This window comes from Herpailurus yagouaroundi, unplaced genomic scaffold, assembly GCF_014898765.1.
Source record: "Herpailurus yagouaroundi ecotype Mexico unplaced genomic scaffold, PumYag 142, whole genome shotgun sequence".
Taxonomy (NCBI): Eukaryota; Metazoa; Chordata; class Mammalia; order Carnivora; family Felidae; genus Herpailurus; species Herpailurus yagouaroundi.
In genome coordinates this window covers 37,139,930-37,164,205 of record NW_024412397.1, presented here as the reverse complement: position 1 = coordinate 37,164,205, position 24,276 = coordinate 37,139,930, and the positions used below count along the sequence as shown (strand labels likewise).

At 40.8% G+C, this 24,276-nt stretch overlaps 1 protein-coding gene across 13 annotated transcripts in view; it reads left to right on the top strand.

Moving 5' to 3' along the window:
* Nucleotides 1–24,276, top strand: part of FHOD3 (formin homology 2 domain containing 3) — a 472,216-nt gene that overhangs the window by 235,620 nt on the left and 212,320 nt on the right. Inside the window, exon 1 of one of the 13 annotated variants that reach the window (XM_040479042.1) lies at nt 6,257–6,421. The exons of the other annotated variants lie outside the window; for them this stretch is intronic. The gene's annotated coding sequence lies outside the window, so the exon portion shown is untranslated. Of the gene's footprint in view, nt 1–6,256; nt 6,422–24,276 lie in introns of those variants that run through there. 13 annotated transcript variants of the gene reach the window in all.

The following is a 24,276-nucleotide window of genomic DNA, read 5'->3' as shown; positions in this document are numbered from 1 at the left end:
CATTCACAATTGCTATGGGCCAAGGATCCCAAGGTGTCCAACTTTCTTGGCATCCCCATTTGTCATCATTGCAAACTTGCTCTGCGTTTCTCCACTGTCACGTCTTGTCGCTTCCTAATGATCTCCACACTGTTCTCAAATGGGGAGCTGGGACATTTCTCCCCTCCTAGCAGTAGGAGGGTCCCTTCCCCAGGAGTTTGTGGAGACTACATGAGGACTCGAGACACTTACCCCTACCTAATGTGAGACCTTCGCCTTGCTGGGGTGAGAGCCAGAGAGAGCTAGGTGGATAGTCAGAACTTTTCTTACTGCTGTGCTGAAACCAGGCAAAGAAAATTACCAGACAGAAAAGGATATTCTATAATGATAAGTTCAGTCTACCAGGAAGGCACGGCACTCCTAACTGTGCAAGAAACAACAGAGATATGAAGTAAGTGAACCAAAAACTGATAAAAATTGAAGGGAGAAATAGACGTGATTAGCATGAGACTTCATTGCCCTTCTCTCAACAATCAGAATGAGGAGAAATCAGCAAGGATACAGAAGAATACAATAATAGCATCAAACATTTAAAGAGCGCTCCAACTGATAATAGCAGAATATACATTTTTTTCAAAGACCTATGAAATGTACACCAAGCACACCATATACTGGGCCGTAAACCAGACCACAACAAACTTGAACTGAAGTCGTACAGAGGGTGTTCTCCAAACCACAGTGGAATCAAACTAGAAATCAGTGACAGGGAGCTAACAGGAGCATCTCCAAACCCTTGGAAACTAAGCAACACCCTTCTACATGATCCATGAATCACAGGCAAGTCTCGAGGGAAATAAAAAAAAATATACATACTGAATTGAGTAAAAAAGAAAATGCAGCCTATCAGAACTTGTGGGATGCAATAAAGGTGTGGAAGGAGAATTTATAGAACTAGATGTTGGCATCAGAAAGGAAGAAAAGCCTCAGAAAAGCCACTTCTGGAAACTTAAGAGCAGAATGAGCATAAAACAGAAGGAAGGAAATAATAAATAAAAATGAAAAAAAAATCAAATGGCCCAGTTGTCCCTCAGTAGGTGAGTAGTTAAACAATCTGGTGCATCCTGACCATGGCATACTGTTCAGAAATAAACAAAATGAGAACCACTGGCACTTACAATTTGGATGGATCTCAAGGGTGTTAGGCTGACTGTTGAAGCCAATCCTAAAAGGTAACATTGTTGAAACAACATTGTTGAAGAAATGAAAGGTTGGTGGGGTGAGGGGCGGTTAGAGATGCTGGTGTTGGGGTAGGGGAGTGAACGTGTCTGTGGAGGGGTAGCACAAGCGGATCTTTGTAGTGATGGAGTAGTATCTTGACTGTGGTGGTAGTGACACAGATCTGCACATGTGATACAATGATACAATGACACAGAACTCTCCATGCATGTCACACTGATGTCAAGTCCTTGGTTTTGATATTGTACTACAGCCACGTAGAATGTAACCATTGGGGGAAACTGGTGAAGAGCACCTGGAACCTTTCTGTGCTACCTTGGCAATTTCCTGTGTATTTATATCTCAGAGTTAGAAGTTAAGAGCAAAAAAGATCAGTGGGCATCATCTGTCACTTAGCTATTATGATAGACCCCTTCCAGCCCCCGACCCTGCCCCCAAAGCATCCACAAACAGCATGGGCTGCATTGATGAGTTTGTTGTGTCTGATAAAGGGATGTCACAAAGTCTTCAGGCTGTCTATGCTGATTAGGCCTACTTTGAGGTTTTTCTGCACGTTAAACGCCCATGGGCTGATCTGGCCCGAATCCAGTACATGATGAGCATTGAAGGAACCTTCGTAAAGCTCACCACAGGAGGGAATGCTATGACTTTATTTGAATAGTTCACAGGTATAGAAGACACACAGCTATGCTGTGTGTAGGCCCTGAGGCCAGAACCACTGCCAGTGGATGGCAGGTATCTGGAGTGAGATTGGGGTTCATTATAAGGAAATCTAGTCACTGTCCAGAGAGGTAGGCAGGCTGCGGCTCTCCCACTGCTCAAACACATGCGACGTGCTGAGCAGAGACTTGGTAAACATCCATCAGGGATGCTGTCAAGGTGCTGACTGCAGTGGCAGAAATGAGGACTCCGTGACTCCTTTCAATGGCATACCAAGGCTGTTGGCCAAGTTGGGATTAAAGGAGTTCATCACTAGGTAGGTGCCATCAAGGATGACCAAACCTTAAAATGGGCCATTGTTTTATCTCCACTGTTTTGAGAAAAATCAAAGCATAATTTTCTGGTCTTATTTTTAGTCCCATGAGGATACTGGCTCCCGAGTAGGAATGGCAGGATTTGAGGATGATGTTCATGCAGCTCTCTACATCCCTGTGAAGCCTTGGACTTCAACAAAGAGAAGCCCTATAGGATGTTCTCTGTTGCCTCTGGCTTCACATAGCCTACATTTCAATAATAAGCCCTTTCATTATGTTGCTCCAACAAGCACGCTTTCTACAGATCAAAGCAGATTCCTCGATGACACACATGGAACTGTAGGCGTGGAGTGCAGCTGGCCTGAAATGTTAGGACCTCTGAGAAAGGAAAAAAAATTGTGCATCTCGAGCACATCCACTTTGGCCAGGTTCCAGTTATGGTGGTAAAGTTGTGTGTCAAGGAAACAGGATCCAATTATACTTCTATTTGCCAGCACGCAGAGCAGCCACGTATAGTTTCCCTTAACATTTCTTCTTTTCAGAATGACTCCGGAACTGCCTAAGCGGAGGTAGTTGCTAGAACAAAGATCGTCGTTGCTGTACCAGGAACCCTCAGGAGTGGAACTGGGGGTTACTCCAGGAAGGATGTTCGTAGACAGGTGCATTTGGGCAGAAAGGCACTCCTTGTGCCAGTTCAACCTGGAGACATTGGGAGTCTTATGGATTAATTGAAGTTCACGTGTCTGAAGGAATACAGTTGGCAGAGCTGCTGCATCCAGGCCTGCCCTCGCCTGACTTCCATTTACTGAGTGGGACCCAGTGATTTAAGCAGGCATAAGGGAGAGAGGGGGTGGGAGGAGGAGGGATAATTGTATAAAGTGAGGACAGGAAGGGCTGGTTGGTTAGAGAGCAGCTTTTAGGGACAGAGCTAAAATCGTCCTCATCCCAATCCCCAGCCCCCTGGTGACTCCGTGTGGCATCTCTGTCACCAGGCTCTACCTCAGTGGGGCACGGCTTGCTTGATCCTGTGCCCATTCCCTTGACTTCTCTGTCCCCCAACTTTTTTCTCAAGGCTGGCTTGCCCTTACCCACAGGAAGTGTGCTGGGTTCTGTTTCATTTCTTTTCCTGTTAATGTTGCTTTTCAGAGGGAGATCATTATAAGAAATATTGCTGTGAGTTTATTGTTTTGCTTTCCATTTTAAGCAGTCAGAAATCTGAAACAAGATATAGATGTATGCATGTTTATTCATTCCAAGTAACGTGGGAAGTTAATCGGGTAGTCAGTAAAATGTAGAACTAGCCCCAGGACATTAGGATAACAGGAAAGTTGTTACTGTGTTTGAGGTTCTGAGTCCAAAGTTTCCTAAAACCTTTTTAAAGTTTAACCTTTTTAGAGTTGGCATTTGATCTCATGTGCCTCTTTATGGAGCACAGTTGGGGTTGAACCTCAGAATTGAATTGAGCTAAATCTCCAGGTTATCCCCCTTGAGAATTCTGAGAAATTAATGCCCTTTCTTTTAAGCACTTAGAGATCTTCAGATAACAATAGGCTATGCTTATAAAGGATCCTTTACAAGAGCACTAGCCCAAGGGAGAGGTTGGAGATCTGTGGCAGCATCTAAAGGCTCTCAGGAAATATCCGCACTTGCCAGTCCAGTCCTCACCAGCTCCACATCAAAGCTATTTCACAAATGGGAACTTGGATCCCAGTTTATAATGCTAGGATTAAAAGGCTGATGTACTGTGGATAGAGCTTTTTATAGTGAGGATGATTTTAATGGGTTTCCCCATAGCCCTTTGTAGAGTTAGTACCATCCTTGCCTTTTTATGAAGACAGATGCCCTGTGAAAATTAGATGGATCAGAGCTGGAGTCCAAACAGGAAGTACAACCTGTCATGATTTCCACAGTCGACACGCTTTTCATCCCACGGATGCCAAGGCGGGTGGGTAGGTAGGGGTGGAGGTGCCTTGATGTCTTTTATAGATTGCTATCTCTTCAATTCTTATTTTTAAGGATTTAAAAAAATGAGCATTAGCACTTTTTTTTTAAATACTGAGAAAAATAATAGATAATTATTTCACGCTAATATTTTCTAAAAACAAAAATAGTTAAAGGAAAGACCACTCAGTTTCATTGAGTGTTCTGTATTAGTTTTCTTGGCTTTGACATTTACTCTTTTACCTGCTAAATATATGTGGTCCTCCCTGAATGATCATCTTTGTCCCAGAATAAATTGGTTGAAAAACAATTATGCTGGAAAAATCCACTGTGTCTTAAAACACTTTTTGTTTGTTTTCAAAAATTTGATTTTTTTCTCAAAAAAAAAGTGGTTTATCTGGAAAAAAAAATTCTTAAACGTGAGATTTGGGTGAGTTCCTTTGTAAAGGGAGAAATTTGTAAGTTGACCAGGAGGAAGAGGGGAGTGCATTAATTCCCTGTGCTGGTGAATTTTATATGTCAACTTGACAAGGCCACAGTGCCCAGATATGTGGTCAAACACCATTCTCGATGTTTTGGTGAGGGTGTTTGTGAATGAGATTAGTATTTAAGTCAGTGGACTTTAAGGAAGTAGAATACCCTCCATAATGTAGGTGGGCCTCATCCAATCAATTAAAGGCCTGGATAGAACAAAAGACCTCCTTCAAGCAAGAGGAAATTCTGCTGCAGGTGGCCTTCAGATTTGAATGGTAGCATTGATTCTTCTTGGGTCTTCAGACTGCCAACCCACACTGCAGATTTTGAATTTGCTGACTTCTACAATTGCATGAGCCAATTTCCTAAAATAATTCATATATTTGTGTGTGTATGTCCATCTGTCTGTCCATCCATCTGTCCATCCACCCATCCTATTGGTTCTGTTCCTCAGGAGAACCTTGACTAATACATTCCCCATTTGAGAAATCTACCAACAGAGAAATCAGTGATCAAGTAATTAATTGCATGATGTTTTCCTTGATACCCTGGTTGGACCGTATGCCATCATGTATGCACTTTTCCTGCTTATGTCCAAAGAGGAAAGTTCATGGCACTTGGGAATAGCTGCCCATTGAACCAAGAAGTATCTCTAATCAATTAATCTACCTAGGATGAGCAGAAGACAATATTCTTCAAGTTTCCAGGCGTTGCAAAATTTTTGAGCCAAGCTGGGCTAAGGTTCTGAAGACTTAGGAGTCCTGCCCCTCACTGGGGACTTGGGTAGAGGTAAAGAAATGGGGCTGGTGTGTCGACATTGAGGTCCAGCTGAGTGCTGTGGAGGAAGGCATCAAAATGAACAATGTGCTTGTTCTCCTCAAAGCTTTTTCTCTACCCTTTAAATAGTATTTCGTGATATTGCCAGTGCTTAGTGTTTCAAAAACAGTTCTACTTCTTAAAATAAAAATGTTTATGGAAAAAGATCATGCTTCTAATCTCTTTCAGTTATCTCCGTGATGGAAGCTGGGCACTTCATGGCTCAAATCCGAGTTTAATTGTCCAGGACGGAAGGAGGGGTTTGAATATAGCTATAGCAAATTAAGTCTTCACGCAAAACATAAAATTGTTTTAAAGTCTTTTTATGGGCTTCTGGCAAATAATAGGTGTTCATTAAATATGTCGTGTAAATGAGAAATTCTCTAGCTCTTCTCCAGAGAGAGAGATCCATATATTTATATCTGTAGTATTATCCTTGAATATTAGAGGAGGTGGGGTGTAACCCTGGAAGAAAGGCTCATGACAGGTTCTTCTCAAAAGTGAGATGCAGGTTTGTAGAGTTAGTACCAGAAACTGACACAGGCTCCCTGCCCTCTGTCCCCACACATGCTCCTTATTGCAGTGCTACACCCAGCCTGCTCACGGGTTGTTATTGGTGAAGAGCATCCACTGCTTGCCCATCATGTGTTGACTTTCCTTTTTAGGTCTCCTTGTTTGTTTCTCATCTAATTGCACCTAGTCTATGGGTAAATGCTTTATTAGTTGGGACCAAAGCCCAGGCATCTCTGGGCCCCATGAATCAGGTTGTGTCTCAAGTCAGCTCTTGCTGTGAGGTGCCTGGGCACCTGAGTCACTCGGAGGTTGGGTGGCTGTAGACGCCACAGTGCCCAGTCACGATCACAGTAACCAGCTACCCCAGTGCCTCTGGATGTGGAAAAGTTTTGGCAAGCTGAAGAGTTGGCCACGGATTGAAAACACCAAGGAGAACCAACCAGGGCTGTGGAGCAGTAAATGTGTTTTGGAGGAAACCTAAAAACCAAGTGAGTATCGGTGGACAAGTTGAGGCTTGGAGGCCAAGCGTGCTCACCCCTTTCCTGCTGAACCTCTCAGACATGTCTCCTCTTTTCTTAGCATCTTCCCTAGGCGTTTCTTTGAACAGAGTGGCGGGTACCTTTCCAACTATATATCAACCTCCAAACAGAAACTTTACACGTGATTTTAACTTAAGAATTAGACAAACAGTATCTTCAGAAGTTGGCATTTCTTAGATGAAAGCCTTAGGCAACATAACTTTCTAGTTTGCTCATCTCTAAAACTAGGCTTAATGATATTACCAACCAAATATTGCCATGAGGATTCAATGAAGCGGTGCTTGTAGATTATCTCAGTGTTGTATATGTTAGAATGACAAATTTAGAATTTACCCATGCTCAGCCTCCCTCTCACCCCTTTCTCTTCTCACTTTGGTCAACAAACACTCGCCATGGAGCCAGAACTAGGGTATACAGTGGTGAGTTGGATGTGGCCCTGCCTCATGGAACTTTCCATTCTGGGCAAGGTGATAGATAAGAACATATAAAGGGTGTATGTCGTGATGATAGGTGTTGAGAATTGTTGTGAATGAAGATAAAGCAGGGCGCAGGGATGGAGGGTAGTGGACGTGATGTGGGCAGGCTCTATATTATATATAGTGTGGACAAGGAAGGCCACTCTGAAGAGGTGACATTTCACCTAAAGAATGGAGCAAGCTGGGGGTTAATCTAAATTTAAAAAATAGATGGCTTCAGGCATTTGAAATAAATTCCTGAAATCCTCCGCGGCCAGTAATGCTGCTGATAACATATTAGCTCAGAGATCTTTATCCTGAAACGTTTCTAGGTTCTGGAAGTAGTTTCTGTGTGTGTGTATTGGGGTGGGGGGTGTGCCCATGCACGCACACATGTGTGTTTTTGATGAGTGGGGACACTGCCTTTTCAGCATGGCTTACACTCTCCCTCACGAAGGCGCCATTGAAAGAAAAGCTTCTCATCGGCACGATTTAGCAGAGCTTATGTTGTAGGTAGAGGATTTGGGTGATGTTGGGGTTTGGTACCCCCTCAAGCAGAGGTTGAAATGAACTATTATTGCTTCCTTGACATGTAGAAATAGATAAAAACTTTATATACCTTTTTAAAAAATCTGCTACTTTGATGTTCAAAAAAATGCCATTTAAAAGGAATTTTGTGTCCCTATAACTGTCAGAGCACCGAGCTGGCTGCTGGGAAGGAGCTGTCGAGGACCAGCTGCCTTGGAAGCCTCTTCCCTGGAAGGGCCCTCCGTGTGCCATGTGAAATCTGTGTCGGATGTGTGCATCATGGCAGGCTTTTCCCCCTGAAGAACTAAGGGCTGCAGCTCAGTGGACGAGAAGCCCTATTGTGTAGGTGTAAAGGAAGAAGAAATCCCTGTCAGGGCGCGTTTCCCTAGGCTGTCATCCCACCGCATTTCATCTTGAGCCGTTTCTGCTAATCGTCTGTTTCGGTGTTACTACCAATTAGGGTAGCTTACCACCCTAGGCTATACCTAACTGCACAGGTTCTTAGTGGTAGTTCGGCTGTTTTTATTCCACATCTGTGCATTTATTCACAGTTTTTCTGTTGCTTTGTACCAGCTCTTGTCGTTTGTACCTCAGTTGTTGTGATAATTCTAAAAAAACTGACCCGGGCAGTGTCACAGCGACTTTCAACATGTGTGTGTTGATTGGTGAGTTTCAGCTTTGGTGCAGCTAACGGAATGGCTGTCTTTGGACCAAAGCGTTCTTTCAGATGTTGGTCTCTTGTTTTCTTTAGAGTCCCATTAATGAGCAACTCAGGGACGTTCCCTGTGTTCCTAATCTGACAGCTGGAAGGGAGAGGAGTGGGCTGGAATGTGCATTAAGGAGAGTTCAGGTTCTTCCCTTTCGGGATGAAGCGGGTTGTTTTTAACTTGGACGTGCGGATCTCTCTTCAAGGTGTTCAAAACATTATATCCAAGGCTTACAGGAGAACAAAGGTAGAAGAGAATACTGTTTTGTTTTTCTTACTGTGAGGTAGATTCATAACAGTTTAACATGGATATATTTGCTTGTGCACTGGGATCTCCAGTACACTCAGGGCGTTTTGGTGTAATATTTATTGGGTGCTGCAGGAGACACCCAATAAACAGCCTGAGAAAAAAGCAATGCCACCGAATAATGGTTTAATGCTTCTCTTGGAGTCTCAAATGCAGACTCCCTCAGGCCTTCTGTTCCTTTTTTTTTCATTTATGGGGAAATCATTATAGAAGCTGAAAGCAAGAATTGTGATCTAGGGACTTGAAAGTCAGGGCAGCCTGTGACAGAGGGACTAACGTGTTGACTCATACTGCCTCACAGAACTGATCCCTCCCTGCTCTAAGCCATCTCCCGGGGGCAGCCTTCACCTTGGTCCCCTGGCCCCCCTGCCTGCAGGCGCAGAGTGACACTGGAGGGGAGTGGCATCCTTGTGGGGACAGAGGGCACAGGAGAATATGGGTGAGGAAAGGGTACCCCTCTGGCAGCACGGGGGCTGGGCCATTGCACACAGGGTTAAGTCCATGGTCTGATGCACTGATTCGGGTGGGAGGGCCTCTCCCTGTCCCTCTCTTCAAGATTATTGTTTCAAAACATAACAGCCAAGGTTTATAGGAGAACAGTCAAAGGTAAAAGAGATTATCATTTTGTTTGGTTACTCTTACTGTGAAGTAGATTCCCAACAGTCTAATTTTAAAACCAAGGATATGGGAAAAAAAAAAAAAAACCCACCAAGGATAAGGACCTTAAACATTTAGCCCCACAAATACACAAGAAAAAAGGGGAGAGAGAGAGATCACGGATGGCAGACTCTAGAAAAGTTCAAAAAGGGAGGTAACGTTTGTGGGAGCTGGCCCTCTGCTGGTAGCTTTATACATTCTGTGTTCTTTCCTCCCTGTGGTGAGTTGTCAGCCTCCAGCAGGAGTCCAGCGTGGGGGCACCTCGGGAGACCGTGCCTTCATGAAGTTGGTATTCCTGAGCTAAGTTGGTATTCCTTGAGCAAAAAAAGAATGTGAAGGAGTGATACTTGAGTTTGATGGGGTTGTGCCTGTATTGAGCAAACCATCAATTGAAAATCGACAATTTGTGAGGCATTCCCAGGGACTGGAAGAACAGCTCTGGGAGTGCAAAGATTTCTGAGTGAGATTGCAAGAAGCTTCCAACTGACTTGAGGAAGAGAGTGGACTTTTTTTGGTTCCTTTTAATTGGAGAAGATTTCTTTTTCTGTTAGGTGCAACCGTGTATTTCAAAACCACTCTTGAGGTCAGATTGACATACAATAAACTGTGCCTGTTTAAAATGTACAATCTGATCTGTTTTTACATATATATACACTAGTGAAACCATCACCATGATCAAGATAATGAAAAGTATCCCTTACCCCCAAAACTTTGCTTGTGTTAATTCCTCTTATCCCCAACTCACCATCCCTTCCCTAGGCAACCACTGATCGCTTTTCCATCACCCTAGATTAGTTTGTATTATCTCAAAGTTTATATAAATTACTTCATATAGTATATCCCCTTTTATTGTCTAGCTTCTTTAGCATAATTATTTTGAAATTCACGTTGTATTTTATTAATAGTTCATTCTTCGTTATGCTGAGTAGCAGCCTCTTGTATGGATATACGACAGTTTGTTTATCCATTCACATGTTGGTGGACATCTGGGTGTTTCCAGTTTTAAGCTTTTCAAAATAAAAGGTGTTGTGAACATTTGTGTACAAGTGTTTTTGTTGACATATGCTTTCATTTTTTTTTTAAGTTTTTTTTATTTTGAGAGAGAGCGCGAGCGAGAGCCTGCCCGAGTTGGGGAGGAGCAGAGAAGGGGGGAGAGAGGAGAATCCTAAGCAGGCTCCACATGGCCAGCATTGAGCCTGAGGTGGAACCAAAACTCATAAACCGTAAGATCATGACCTGAGCCAAAATGAAGGGTTGGACACTCAACCGACTGAACCACTCAGGTGCCCCAACATGTGCTTTCATTTCTGTGTGATATTCTTGAGGGAATCACTGAATTACAAAATAGATGTATGTTTGACATTTTTCCAAAGTGTTTTTACAATCTTAAGTCCCACCACTATTGTATGAGGGTCCAATTCATCTACATCCTTTCCCACACTTGACGTAGTCAGTCTGTTTAACTTTTGCCATTTCTAACAGGTGAGTAGTGATATTCCTTTGGGGTTTTAATTTGCATTTACCTAATGACTAATGATGTGGAACATCTTTTCATGTGCTTATTTTCCATCTGCCTATCTTTGGGTGTTCAAATCTTTTGCCAATTTTTAAAATTTATTTATTTACTTATATAACTTATATAATTTATTGTCAAACTGGCTAACAATACAGCGTGTAAAGTGTGCTCTTGGTTTTTGGGGTAGATTTCCATGGTTCATCGCTTACATACAACACCTAGTGCTCATCCCGACAAGTGCCTTCCTCAATGCCCATTTTCCCCTCTCCCCTTTTCCCCAATCCACCCTTAGTTTGTTCTCTGTATTTGAATCTCTTATGGTTTGCCTCCCTTCCTCTCTGTTTGTAACTATTTTTTTTCCCCTTCCCTTCCCCCATGGTCTTCTGTTAAGTTTCTCAAGATCCACATATGAGTGAAAACATGGGATTGTTTATTTTGTCAACTAGTGTATTTCCTATTTCTGTTTTTTTAGGATTTTAAATTTTTAAATTTTTATTTATATATTTTTAGAGAGACAGTGAGTGGGGGAGGGACAGAGAGAGAGAGAGAGAAGGAAAGAATCTTAAGCAGGTTCCACACTCAGCACGGAGACCAACCTAGGGCTCCATCTCAGGACCCTGAAATCATGACTTGAGCAGAAATCAAGTCAGATGCTTCACTGACTAAGCCACCCAGGCGCTCTTATTTTTTTGAGTTTTGAGAGTTCTTGATATGTTGAGATAGAAGTCTTTTATCAAATGTTATTTGTAGATATTTTCCTGAGTCTGTGGTTTGTCTTTTCATTTTCTTAAGGGTATTTTTCAAAGAAGGTGTTTTTAATTTTGAAGAAGCCTGATTTATCAGTTTTTTTTTCTTTTATTGACTGTATGTTTAGCATCTTATCAAGGAAATCTTTACCTAACTCAAGGTCTTGAATATTTACTCTGACTTATTCTTTTAGGTTTGTAGCTTTATTTTAAATTTATGATACATTTTGAGTTAGTATTTGCATGTGGTATGGATCAAAGTTCTTTTCTTTCTTATGTATAAACAATGGTTCCAGCACCATTGGCTGGAAAAAAAAAACAACTATATTTTTCTCTGTTGAATAACCTCTGAACTTTTATTAAAAATCGGGTGACCATGTACATATAAGTCTATTTCTAGACTTCCTGTTCTGTTCCATTGATTATTTGTCTATTTTGATGCCAATGCCACACTGTCTTGATTACTGTAGTTTTATAGTAAATGTTGAAGTGAAGTGTGTAAGTCTCCCAATTTTGTTTTTCTCTTTCAAAAGGCCCATATTAGATTCTTTGCCTTTCCATGTGATTTCTATATTTGGCCTGTCAATTTCTAGAGAAAAAAAGTCCTGTTGAGATTTAATTGGGAGTGTATAGAATCTCTAGATCAATTAGGGGAGAACTGACATCTTCAAAATATTGAGGCCTTTAATCCATGAACATGGTTTATCTCTTCATTTATTTAGGTCATTAATATCTCTCAACAATATTTTGTAGTGGATCCATAAGTATTTCATATTTTTGATGTGTTTTTAAATTTCAATTTCTAGTTGCTCATTGGTATTACATAGACCTGAAAACTGAATTTTGAGTATTGACCTTGGTATTGTGCAACCTTGTTAGTCATTTATTTGTTCTGCCACCCTTTTGTAGGATCCCATAGGATTTTCTACTTACATAATCATGTTGTCAGTGAATAAAAACAGTTTAGATTTTCTCTTTCCATTGTAGATGCCTTTAAATCTTTTACTTTCCTTATTGTCTGTAAGGTTGAATAATGTTGAATAGAAGTGGTAAGAGTAGTGGCACCCTACTGAGCGTGGCTCAGTTTGTTAAGCTGCTGACTCTTGATTTTGGCTCAGATCATGAACTCAGGATTTGTGGGTTCAAGCCTTGTATTGCACTCTGCACTGATGGCATGGAGTCTGCTTGGGATTCTCTCTCTCTGTCTCTCTCTCTCTGCCATTGCCCTGCTTTTGCTCTCTCATATTCTCTCTCTCCCTCAAATAAAAATAAAAAAAAGTGGTAAGAGTGGACATTCTTCTCGTTTTCTGTCTTAAAAGGAGAGAGAACATTCAGTCTTTAACCATAAGCATGGTTAAAGTCTTTAAGAGGTAACCATGGTGTTACTGTAGTTTTTTTTTATTTATTTATTTTTGGTAGAAATCCTTTTTCAGCTTGAGAAATTTTCCTTCCATTCCTTATTTGCTGGGAGTTTAAATCAGGAATATATCAGGAATAACATTAGATTTTGTTAAATAATTTTTCTGCGCATATGGAGATATTTGTAAAATTTCTTGTTAATATGGGGAATTATACTCATTTTAAAATTATTAAACTGGGACAAACTCTACTTTGTCATGATGTATTTGCCTTTTAATGCTGGATTTGATTTACTAATTTTTTTTTATTTTACAGCTATGTTCATGAGAGATATTGGTCTATAGTTTTCTTTTCCTTTAATGTGTTTGCTTTGGTCTTTGTGGTAATGTTCATTCTTATATCATTGGATAAGTTGAGAAAATTGTCTCCTCTTTAATTTTCTGTAAGAGTTTGTGTAAAATTGACGTTCATCCTTAAATGTTCACTAGATTTTCCAGTATAGCCATCTGAGCCTGGAGACCCCTTCCTAGAAAAACTTAACTAAAAGTTCTATTTATTTAATGGGTGTTGGGTCATTCAGGCTGTTTATTCTTGAGAGAGGGTTGGTTAGTTTGTGTCTTTCAGGGACTTTGTCCATTTCATCTAAGTTGTCAAAATATTTTGGCATAAAGTTCATAGTGTTACTTTAATATCAGCAGAGTGTATAATGTTGTCATCTGTCTCATTTTTGATTTGTGTTCTCTTCCTCCCTCCCTCCCTCTCATCAGGCTGGCTAGAGATGTATAATTTTATTTATCTTTGCAAAGAACCAGATTGGTTTTCTTTATTGTTTTCCTTTTTTAAAAATTTTCATTGATTTCTCCCAATAGATATTATTGCCTTTATTTTGCTAACTTTGGGCTTAACTTCCTCTTTTTTTCTGGTTTCTTAAGGTGGAAGCTAATGTAATTGACTTGAGAACTTTATGACATAGACTGGGTACTGTAAATTTCCCTCTACTGCTCTTGGCAGTGTCATAAATTTTGGTATATTGTATTTTTATTAATTTTAAAACACTGTCTAATGTACTTTTGATTTCTTCTTTAACCTATGGGTTATTTAGAAGTGTTGTTTTTTATACAAATAAGAATTTTCAGAGATCTTTCTATTATTTGTTTATGGGTTAATTTTATTGTGATCAGAGAACATGTACTGTGTAACTCAAATCCTTTAAATTTATTGAGACTATTTTTTTTTGTGGGTCAGAATCTGGTCTGTACTTAGGCATTTGAATAGAATTCTTCTTTTGTTGGGTGGAATATTCTATAAATGTCAATTAGGTCAAGTTGATGGATAGTTTTGTTCCAGTCTTCTACATTCTTAGGATTTTCTGTTTTCTCGTTCTATGGATTACTGTGAGAGTAGAGTTGAAGTTTCCAGCTATAATTGTATGTATTTCTGCTTCTCCCTTCAGTTTTTACTTCAGGTACTTTGAAGCCCTGTTATTACATGCATAGCTATTTAGGATTGTTATTTCTACTTGATAAATTAACCTCTTTATTATTGTGAAATTACATCCTTCATCCCTGGCAATAATCATTTATCTTAAATTTGTCTCATCTGGTTTTAATGTAGTCACTCCATTGTTCTTTGGATTAACATTAGCATGTTTTTTTTTTCTTTCATTCTTTTACTTTTATCTCGTTTTTGTCTTTATAGAAAAAAATCTTTTTTTGTAGAAAGCATTTGGGTCTTGCATTTTTTTCTTTTTAAAAATATTTGACATTAAATTATTGTTTATAACATTTATATTTGATGTGATTAATGATTGGGTTTTTTTTTTATTTTTTTTATTTAAAAAAATTTTTTTTTCAACGTTTATTTATTTTTGCGACAGAGAGAGACAGAGCATGAACGGGGGAGGGGCAGAGAGAGAGGGAGACACAGAATCGGAAACAGGCTCCAGGCTCTGAGCCATCAGCCCAGAGCCCGACGCGGGGCTCGAACTCACGGACCGCGAGATCGTGACCTGGCTGAAGTCAGACGCTTAACCGACTGCGCCACCCAGGCGCCCCGATTAATGATTGGGTTTAAACTATCATTTTGCTATTTGTTTTCTAGCTGTACTTTTTTTTTTGGCTTATTTTAGATTACTTTTTAGGATTTCTTTTTGTTGTTTTTTAGCTATAAATCTTTGGTACTTTTGCGGGTGCTTTAGGTTTATAGTATAAATCTTTAATCCATTACAGGTTTTCTTTAAGTGATACACTACTTCATGTACCATAGAAGAAACTCACAATATAGTGTCATTTCTCTCCTATTAGTCTTTTTGCCTGTTGTCGTACCTTGTACCTTTACATATGTTATAAACCCACACTACATTGTTGTTTTTTTCTGTCTAGGCAGCCATTATATTTTAAAGAGATTTCAATATTTCATTTTATTATTTAATTTTTTTTAAGTTTATTTACTGTTGAGAGACCGACACAGAGCGTGAGCAGGGGAGGGGCAGAGAGAGGGGGAGACACAGAATCCAAAGCAGGCTCCAGGCTCCTAGCTGCCAGCACAGAGCCTAACATGGGGCTTGAGTTCACGAGCCACGAGGTCATGACCTGAGCTGAAGTCGGGTGCCCAACAGACTGAGCCACCCAGGTGCCCTAAGATTTCAATATTTTAAAAAACTACATATTTACACATTGTTATGTTTTCCAGTGTTCTTTATTCCTTTTTGTAGATTCCTATTTCTATCTGGCATCATCTTCCTTCTGACTGCAGGATCCCTTGTAGTGCAGTCTGCTGCAGCTGAATTATTTCATCTTTGCATGTCTGGAAAAGTCTTTATTCACTTTTGTTTCAGTGGGTGTAAAAACTAGGGTGACAGGTTTTTTTTCCCTTTACATGTTGTAAATATGTTATTCTATTGTCTTCTCATTTGTATTGTCTCTAGCAAGAAGTCTGCTGTCATTCTTATCTTTGGTCCTCTATATATTGTCATTTTTCCTCTTTTAATATTTTTTTATCACGGATTTTGATCAATTTGATTATGATGTGCATTGGTGTAGTTTTCTTAATGTTTCTTTGACTTTTGTTTGGCCGAGCATCTTAGATCTGTAGGTTTACAATTTTTCATCGAATTCATTCGAGTATTTTTTTGACACTTTCTGTATCTTTTCTCCTCGGGACTTTGCAAATGCTTGAAGATGCCCCTCAACTCATTGCTCTGTTTATTTGTAAATTGTTTTTTATTTTGCTCTCTGCTTCATTTGGACAGTTTCTATTGCTTTGTCCTCAATTTTGCTAGTCTTCTATATATAATTTGCCATTAATTCCATTTAGTCTAATTTTCATTTTGGAAATTAGGGTTTTCATCTAGAAGTTCAGTTTAGGTCTCTCTAATATTTTTCACGTCCCTACTTTTATTTTTTGCGTATAAGGAACACTGTTTTAGTACCTGTTTAATGTCCTTGCCTGATAATTCCAATATCTGTGTCAGTTTTGTTTCCGTTTTGATTACATTTTCTCCAGAGGGACATATTTTCCTGCTTTTTTGCAGGCCTGGTAATTTTGCATTGAATTCCAGAATGAGTTTTACCTTATTGGCATGCTGATACTTTTGTATTTTTATAAATACTTGCAAAGTTTGTTCTGGAACACAGTTACTTGGAAATAGTCTGAACCTTTGGATTTTGCTTTTAAGCTTAATTCGGTGGTATCAGAGAAGCATGTAGCATAGGGCTAACAGTTATCCATGACTAGGACAAGATACTTCTGACTACTGTATGTACCCAATTCCTGTGAATGAAGAGATTTCTTTTTAGTCTGTCACATGGAAATAGCCCCGTATGACCTCTGGTATTTTTCCTTCTAATCCTTTTGGGATAGTTCTTCTGGCTTCAGGTGTTTACATGCACTGATTAGTACTCTGCTATATACTCAGAGGGAATCCTTTATAGATCCCTAAGTTCTCTCTGTGCCGCTCTTTTTTGTATTCTGTCCTGTGAACTCCATCCATCTTGATGTTTCAGATCTCCCAACTCAGGGAGTCTGATGACTTCCCAGCTTTCCTTTGGGTCCTCTTCCCTATGACACGCCTGGGAATTTTCTCAAGGCCGTAAGCTGGGGTTTTGTATGTTTTAAGCAGAAGGGGAAATTTTGATACTTGTTTCTCAAACTTGGCCAGAATGAGAAGTCTTGCAACCAGGTATATTTAAAATGTATTGACAATGTGTAAAATCATGAAAAAATGATCAAAGTTTTTGACTTGTGATCCTATTACTGGAAACATATCTTAAATAATTCTAAAAGTGAAAAAGCTATGCACACAAAAATACTCTGTATGGTGTTGTTTATAATGGAAATGGAGTTATTTATAATGGAAGTCTATGTTTAGGAAAAGGAGATTGGTTAAAATTAAGGCACATCTATGCGGTAAAATGTTGGGTCACTTTAAATGACTGTGGCAAAGATTTTCAACATTAAATATGTTTAATGTTAAACTCATTAATGATCTATAAAAACATTCCGTGGTATACCATCACTATAACCATATTACACGTGTGTATATATAAACACTCAAAGAGAATACCCAAAATGACGGAGCATTTTAAGGAGATTGACCGTTTTCCTCTACTTTAAAGAATGTATTCATTATTGTATTAGACTCTGTCAATTTGGGATTCATTGAATCATTATTCCTTTAAATTTATTACAAAATATTAAAAGCATGCAGAGATTTAAAGAAAAATAAGGTAAATCCCTGTGGGCATATTATATGTATGTGTGCGTTATATGCGTACCTACTTTCACTGTCCTGTGACATATTTGTGGATGGATACATAGCTTCATGAGCCACCTCCTGATGCTGACGAACATTTAAGTTGCCTCAAATTTTCATGGTTTCAAACCTGGATGTTACAAAATTCTTGTACAGCTGTGTGAGAGTTTCCCTAGACAAGAATGTATTGGTATGGGAGAAGTTACAGTCTCCCATGAGGTTAATAATTATGTTTTATGGAGCTAAGTTTCATAACCTGTCTCGTTTTACATGTTCTCTGGGAGAAGGGGTACCTTACATCTTCAGGTACATGTTAAGAACATTTTTATGTGATTCTTAATAAAAGCACCATAAATTGAGTTATTAATCAGATCAAATGAAATTTAAATGAGACTCTGGAACATTTGTGGGTAATCTTTATAGGTATACCTTAGTTATCTAGAATTAGGGGAGTTTTGGGGCGCCTGGGTGGCTCAGTCGGTTAAGCATTTGACTTCAGCTCAGGTCATGATCTCACAGTTTTTGAGTTCGAGCCCTGCATTGGGCTCTAGGCTGACAGCTCAGAGCCTGGAGCCTGCTTTGGATCCTGTATCTCCCTCTCTCTCTCTGCCCCTCCACCACTCATGCTCTGTCTCTCTCTCTCTCTCTCGCTCTCTCAAAAAAAATGAACATTAAAAAAAGTTTAGAATTAGGGGAGTCACTTAGAATTTTATTTTGATGCCATTCCTAAGTGATTGCTTCTGCACTGAACCTTTGTATAATGAGACTCTTGGCGGTTTCCTTTGGGCCACCCTGAGGCTAAATTTGCCACCCCGCCCTAGCTGTGAGCTGAGGGGTATCAGGTCTGTGCTCACATTCACATTTGCACCTCTGTACCTTCTCAGCTTTCAGTCCTGCTGCCCCTGGCGGCCTGCCCTGTTGCCACCATTGTTTTCACAGAACAGGAAGAACCCTGGCTCCCCCCACCTCGCTCATCTTTACCTAGTAGAAAGCACTGTCTTCTCTCTTGGCCTTCTCCTTGGATTACAGTCCTCACTTAATGTTCATTGAAGGCTTCTGGGACTCAGATTTTTCTGGGCATGCTCACTGAGCTTTTCAGGGCAGGATGGTGTAGAAAACGCAGAAGGTTTCAAAACTCTCTGCCTTTGATCACCCTGCTATTCCAGGATCACCTTCTGGCTGCCGGCCCAAGGGCGTTTTTTGTCCTCCCGGGATCCCTCTCTCTGCTGCTGCTTCTCCTGGCTCAGCCGGAAAAGCCAAGAAAGAGAAGAAGTAGCAACACCTGCTCCCACGCAAGTCCCTCCTCAGCTCAGAAGGAAGCTTTTGAAAAAGGACTAACTGGTTCACCTTTTCCTCCTTTCTAATAGGTGGCATCTTGCATGTGATTGTGGCTTACTGATAACCTATTGTTTGGCTACCAATGCCTCTGCTCCTCTGAACCCCTGACTGCAATTCATTTTAGCACCTTGCTCGGACAGGGCACACGTTTTAAAGAGAGCTGCCCAGTGATTTTTTTCCTCATTGTGTGAGGCTGGCACTCGCTGAGGATGTGTCTACTTTGGTTATGATCACTGTCTTAGTCTGCGCTCTTCTGTCCTCCGTAGGCCTCTTCCATTCTGTCAGAGTTTATTTCCCCGCCCCCTCCCCCCAGAAAAGCCCAGGAGAGTTCTGTATGGGGGTGACTAGGATCCACAGAAATGGCCGGTGTCACTTCTTCATACACTAGTAGGCATACACTATCCAGCTTGTGTGGACTGAAGCTTATATGACTTGGGGGTACAAAAGTGATTATTTTTGAATGAGAAAATGAATCACGACAAGTTACAGATTGTAGGAGGCTGACGGATACCATAAACGCCTCAAAACCCAGAAAAAACTATCTTAATATTTTTATTACACTAACATGCCTCTATGATATAGTTTTCCCTGCATTTTCTGCTTGTAGCTTTCTACACTCTTATTATTACAGTGATTTTGTAGTGTTTTCTATGGAGAAAGCAGGAAGGTAATTCAGTCTTTGTTCTAGTATGACTGATTGAAATTTGTTTTGTATTGGTACTTTAGAGCGGGGATCACCAGACTTTTCCTGCAAAGGAACAGATGATAAGTATTTTAGGCCTTGGGAGCCTCTGTATCAACTAATCAATTCTACTTTTATAGGCAAAAGCAGCCCTAGACAATAAATAAATCAATGGGTGTGGTTGTGTCCCAGTAAAACTTGATTTATAAAAACAGGCAATAGACTAGTTTTGGCCAGTGGGCTACTGTAATTTGCGGGACCATAATTTGCCAACTCTTGCTTTAGACTGGTCTTTTTACCTTCACAGCTCATTCATGGTAATCTTTTGGAAATGTCTAGGATTTTCTTTAAATGGGCATTAAACCTCTATTAGTTTTCTTCCATATGGGAGCTATAGGAACTAGAACAGTCTATCACAAACTTCTAGCTCTTTCATCTGAAGCACTGGTACCCCTACTCACATCCTTGACGTGCCTCAATCAGGTGAGTTGTGCCGTTGGCCAGCGGAATGTACTGGGACTCATTCCTTCATCAGATGACAAACAAAAATCTCTGTACACTGAAGAGACTGTAAGCTATGTGAATACATCCCACCACACACACCCCCTTTCCCTCCCTTATCTGAATTCCCCAAATGCCCATGATCATCCTTCTACCTGTCACTCGAGAAAAGGATAATGGAACCAGCTTGTAAAGCAGCAGTGGTCTTAAGTGACTGCTGTTAAAGTACCTTCCTCTTACCAATTGTGTGAAAATACAGGACCCTGAGAACGCATTGCTAGAGCCCCTCAGGATCTGGGAAGGGGCCTCTGGGAGTGAGGGGCTTTGGAACATCAGTTTTACAGCATAAATTAACCCCGCAAGGGAAGGTACGCTTGAATCTTACCTTTCTCTGTGGAATGGAAGCATGCATCCACTGATAGTCTTAGCAAGAGGCATACTTCTCAAAGGCTTATTCCTTCTAGAGCCTCTCAAACCATACCCCAGATGCAGACAACTTTTTAAACTGCTTATTAGTTTAGTTTGTGAGAAGTGAACTTGTGTGTCCTTTCAGTATGTCCTTGGGCACACAGAGTAAGTGACCTGGCTAGACCTTGGCTCGATGAATTAGCATAAAAAGAGGGGTACACGTTGCTGAAAGTCTTCATTGACTTAGATCCCCTGCCTGCTGCTGTTCCTGTTAGTCCTTGGGTCTTTCACGTTGGGCTTTGCATCCAACCTCCTAGAGCCCATTCTTCTGTAAGCTGGCCTTGAAGCCAGAGTTTGCTCCACGGGAGAGTTGCAGGGCCCTAGCAGGCGTGTTGAATGCATTGGCGTGCCCTGTCCACTGACAGAAATCGTGACGACCGGCTATGTACGTTCGAATTACCTATTTCCCCTGGTGAAGCTCTTGCTTGAGCTTGCAAGAGCCCGCTGTGCTTTGTTATCTCTCACTTGATTCTCTATGTAACCCTCTCTGAAATATCACTGTGTCTTTTCAGAGGAGGGGTCTGAAGCAACAGCGGTCAAATCATTTGCCCAAAGCAAAATCATTTGCCACGTGACCTGAAACTTGGGTCTCTTGGCTTCAGCTCCCATGCCTGTGACCACTTCCCTGGCCTACCACCTGCTACCTCTCTTCAAGATTGCATTTGGGCCAGGTGTCCAGGCACCTTCGCTTGTAATGGCTGTGGGGCTTTGTCCATTCGGATGAGGGGGATCCTGCCCAAATGGGCCCAGCGGAGTGCCTGACTCTTAACAAATGCTCGTGACTGCTTGGTGAATGAAGACGCATGTCAGGCTTAGTGAAAGCTGAGGGAGTTTGGACCAAACGGAGAGTAATGCCCAGCTGAAAAGACTGGAGGGAGGTCTACAGCAAAGCCATCCACTAGCCTTCCCTGTAAACTTCTTTTCAGAGCTTTCCTTTTTCTTTGCTTTGCTTTCCTTTTCTTTTGTCTTCTTTCTTTTTGTGAAGAGCAGCTGGTTTCTGTTTATTTTTGGCCTCAGAAAAATCTTTAATTATAGTATACAAAGCAATGTTAATCAACCTTTTTTTTTTTTCATTCCCCTAGAGACATTTTTTCTTTTTTTAAAAGTTTATTCATTTTTGAGAGCGGGAGAGACAGAGCATGATCAGGGGAGGGGCAGACACAGACTCTGAAGCGGGCTCCAGGCTCTGAGCTGTCAGCATAGAGCCCGACGCAGGGCTCAGACCCATGAACTGCGAGATCATGACCTGAGCCAAAGCTGGATGCTTAACCGACTGAGCCATCCAGGCACCCTGGGATACTTTTTCTTGATCACCCCTGTCCTCAAAACCCATGATATGTCCATGCTGCAAGCATACTGTATATCTATTGTGTACTATGTCCCTGTAGAAGACCCTGAGCCATTGTAATACTTGAGATATTTTGTGCCCAAGAACTAATTTTTTGGTTGGTTCTTGCCCTTGTTTGAGAATGCATGGCCTAGAGTCTTTGTTTAGCTTCAGTAGCTGATGACATGTGAAATGTTCCTAGATTTATAGGAAGGAAAATGAAGTACTCATGGTGGACAGCCTGTAATGACTGTTAGCACGACCAAACAATCCAGTTCTAAGGAGCGTGTGATGTGATGACAGCTGCCAGGGAATAGCTACTAATTAGATGGGAGTCTAACGCATTGGCTAAGGAGACAGGATGGGTGGCAGCGGCATCATGGATGCACAGCCTGGTGGCTTCTGTCAGCTCTGCAAGGGTTGATCTCATCTTCTGCCTATTTGTGCACAGGGAATTGCCTCCAGAACTTACAGAGCACACACCTGGGTCGGAGGACAGGTCACCTGACTCTTAAGACCTTTTAGTGGCTTTTAGGATTTTCTGCTGTGGACACTAGGCCATTGGCTTTTATTGTTTATTTATTTATTTTTTAAAAATTTTTTTTTCAACGTTTATTTATTTTTGGGATAGAGAGAGACAGAGCATGAATGGGGGAGGGGCAGAGAGAGAGGGAGACACAGAATCGGAAACAGGCTCCAGGCTCTGAGCCATCAGCCCAGAGCCCGAAGCGGGGCTCGAACTCACGGACCGCGAGATCGTGACCTGGCTGAAGTCAGACGCTTAACCGACTGTGCCACCCAGGCGCCCCTATTGTTTATTTTTTAAAATATATATATCTCCTATAACATAATGCATAAATAACATGTATGACATTTGCCATTCTAACCATTTTTAATGGTGCAATTCAGTGGCATTATCTTTACAAAATGTTGTGCCACCATCACCACTATTTCAACAACTTTTCATCACTCCGAATAGACACACTGTATGCACTAAGCAATAACTCCTCATTCTCCCCTTCCTCAACCCCTTTTGTTCCTCTCTGAATTTGCCTATTCTAGATATTTCATATAAGTGAAATCATGTAATATTTGTCCTTTTGCATCTGGCTTGTTTTCCATAGTATGTTTTTTCAAGGTTCATCCGTGTTGTAGCATGCACCTGATACGATTTTTTAAATGTACCCATACTGGGGCGCCTGGGTGGCTCTGTTGGTTAAGTGTCTGACTTCGGCTCAGGTCATGATCTCACAGTTTGTGGGTTTGAGCCCTGCGTGGGCTGTGTGCTCTGCAGAGCCTGCTTGGGATTCTCGGTCTCTCTCTCTCTCTCTCTGCCCTTGTCCCCCTCACGCTCTCTCATCTGTTTCTCAACATAAATCAATAAACTTAAAAAAATTTTAAAAAGGTATCCATATCTATTTCAGCTTTTTGGAATATAGATATTGGATTGGATATTTACAGTCAAAAAAGGGATTTGGTTATTTTTCTCTTTAAAGGATGTTTCGTTATTTCTCTTTCTCTTCCTTCTTTGAACATCCCCAACATAGAGGCAACAGGTACAAGTATAGATGAGTCACAGTAGAAAGGTTTTCTTGGACTGTTTTGCATATTTGGTTTTGTTCTAGTCCTAAAATACATGTAAAATATCATAAAAATACACTTGGCAAATTTGTAATACTTACAAAGAACTTAAGTTCTAGTCAAATAACTCCTACACTGGATCCACATTTTTAAAACATCCTTGAAATCTCATTGCGGAGATCTGCAATAAAGTAATAACGTCTTCTGAGAAGAAACTAAAGGATTCTCTTATTTAAAAACATTATTTACGGGGCGCCTGGGTGGCTCAGTCAGTTGAGCTTCTGACTTTGGCTCAGGTCATGATCTTGCGGTCTGTGAGTTCGAGCCTCGTGTCAGGCTCTGTGCTTACAGCTCAGAGCCTGGAGCTGCTTTGGATTCTGTGTCTCCCTCTCTCTCTACCCCTTCCCCCATTCATGCTCTGTCTCTGTCTCTCTGTCTCAAAAATAAATAAACATAAAAAAATTTTTTTAAATAAAAATAAAAACATTACTGTGTTACACAATGTTACGATTTTTATTTTAATGTTTATTTTAAAAGGAAGTTTGATATTTTTTATTTTTTAATTTTTTTTTAACATTTATTTATTTTTGAGAGAGAGAGACTGAGCATGAGTGGCGGAGGGGCAGAGAGAGAATGAGACACAGAATCTGAAGCAGACTCCAGGCTCTGAGCTGTCAGCACAGAGCCTGATGTGGGGCTTGAACTCACAAACTGTGAGATCATGACCTGAGCCGCAGTTGGATGATTAACCAACTAAGCCACCCAGGTGCCCCAATGTTTGTTTATTTTTGAAAGCGAGCACAAAAACGGGAGGGGCAGAGAGAGAGGGAGACACAGAATCTGAAGCAGGCTGCAGGCTTTGAGCTGTCAGGACAGAGCC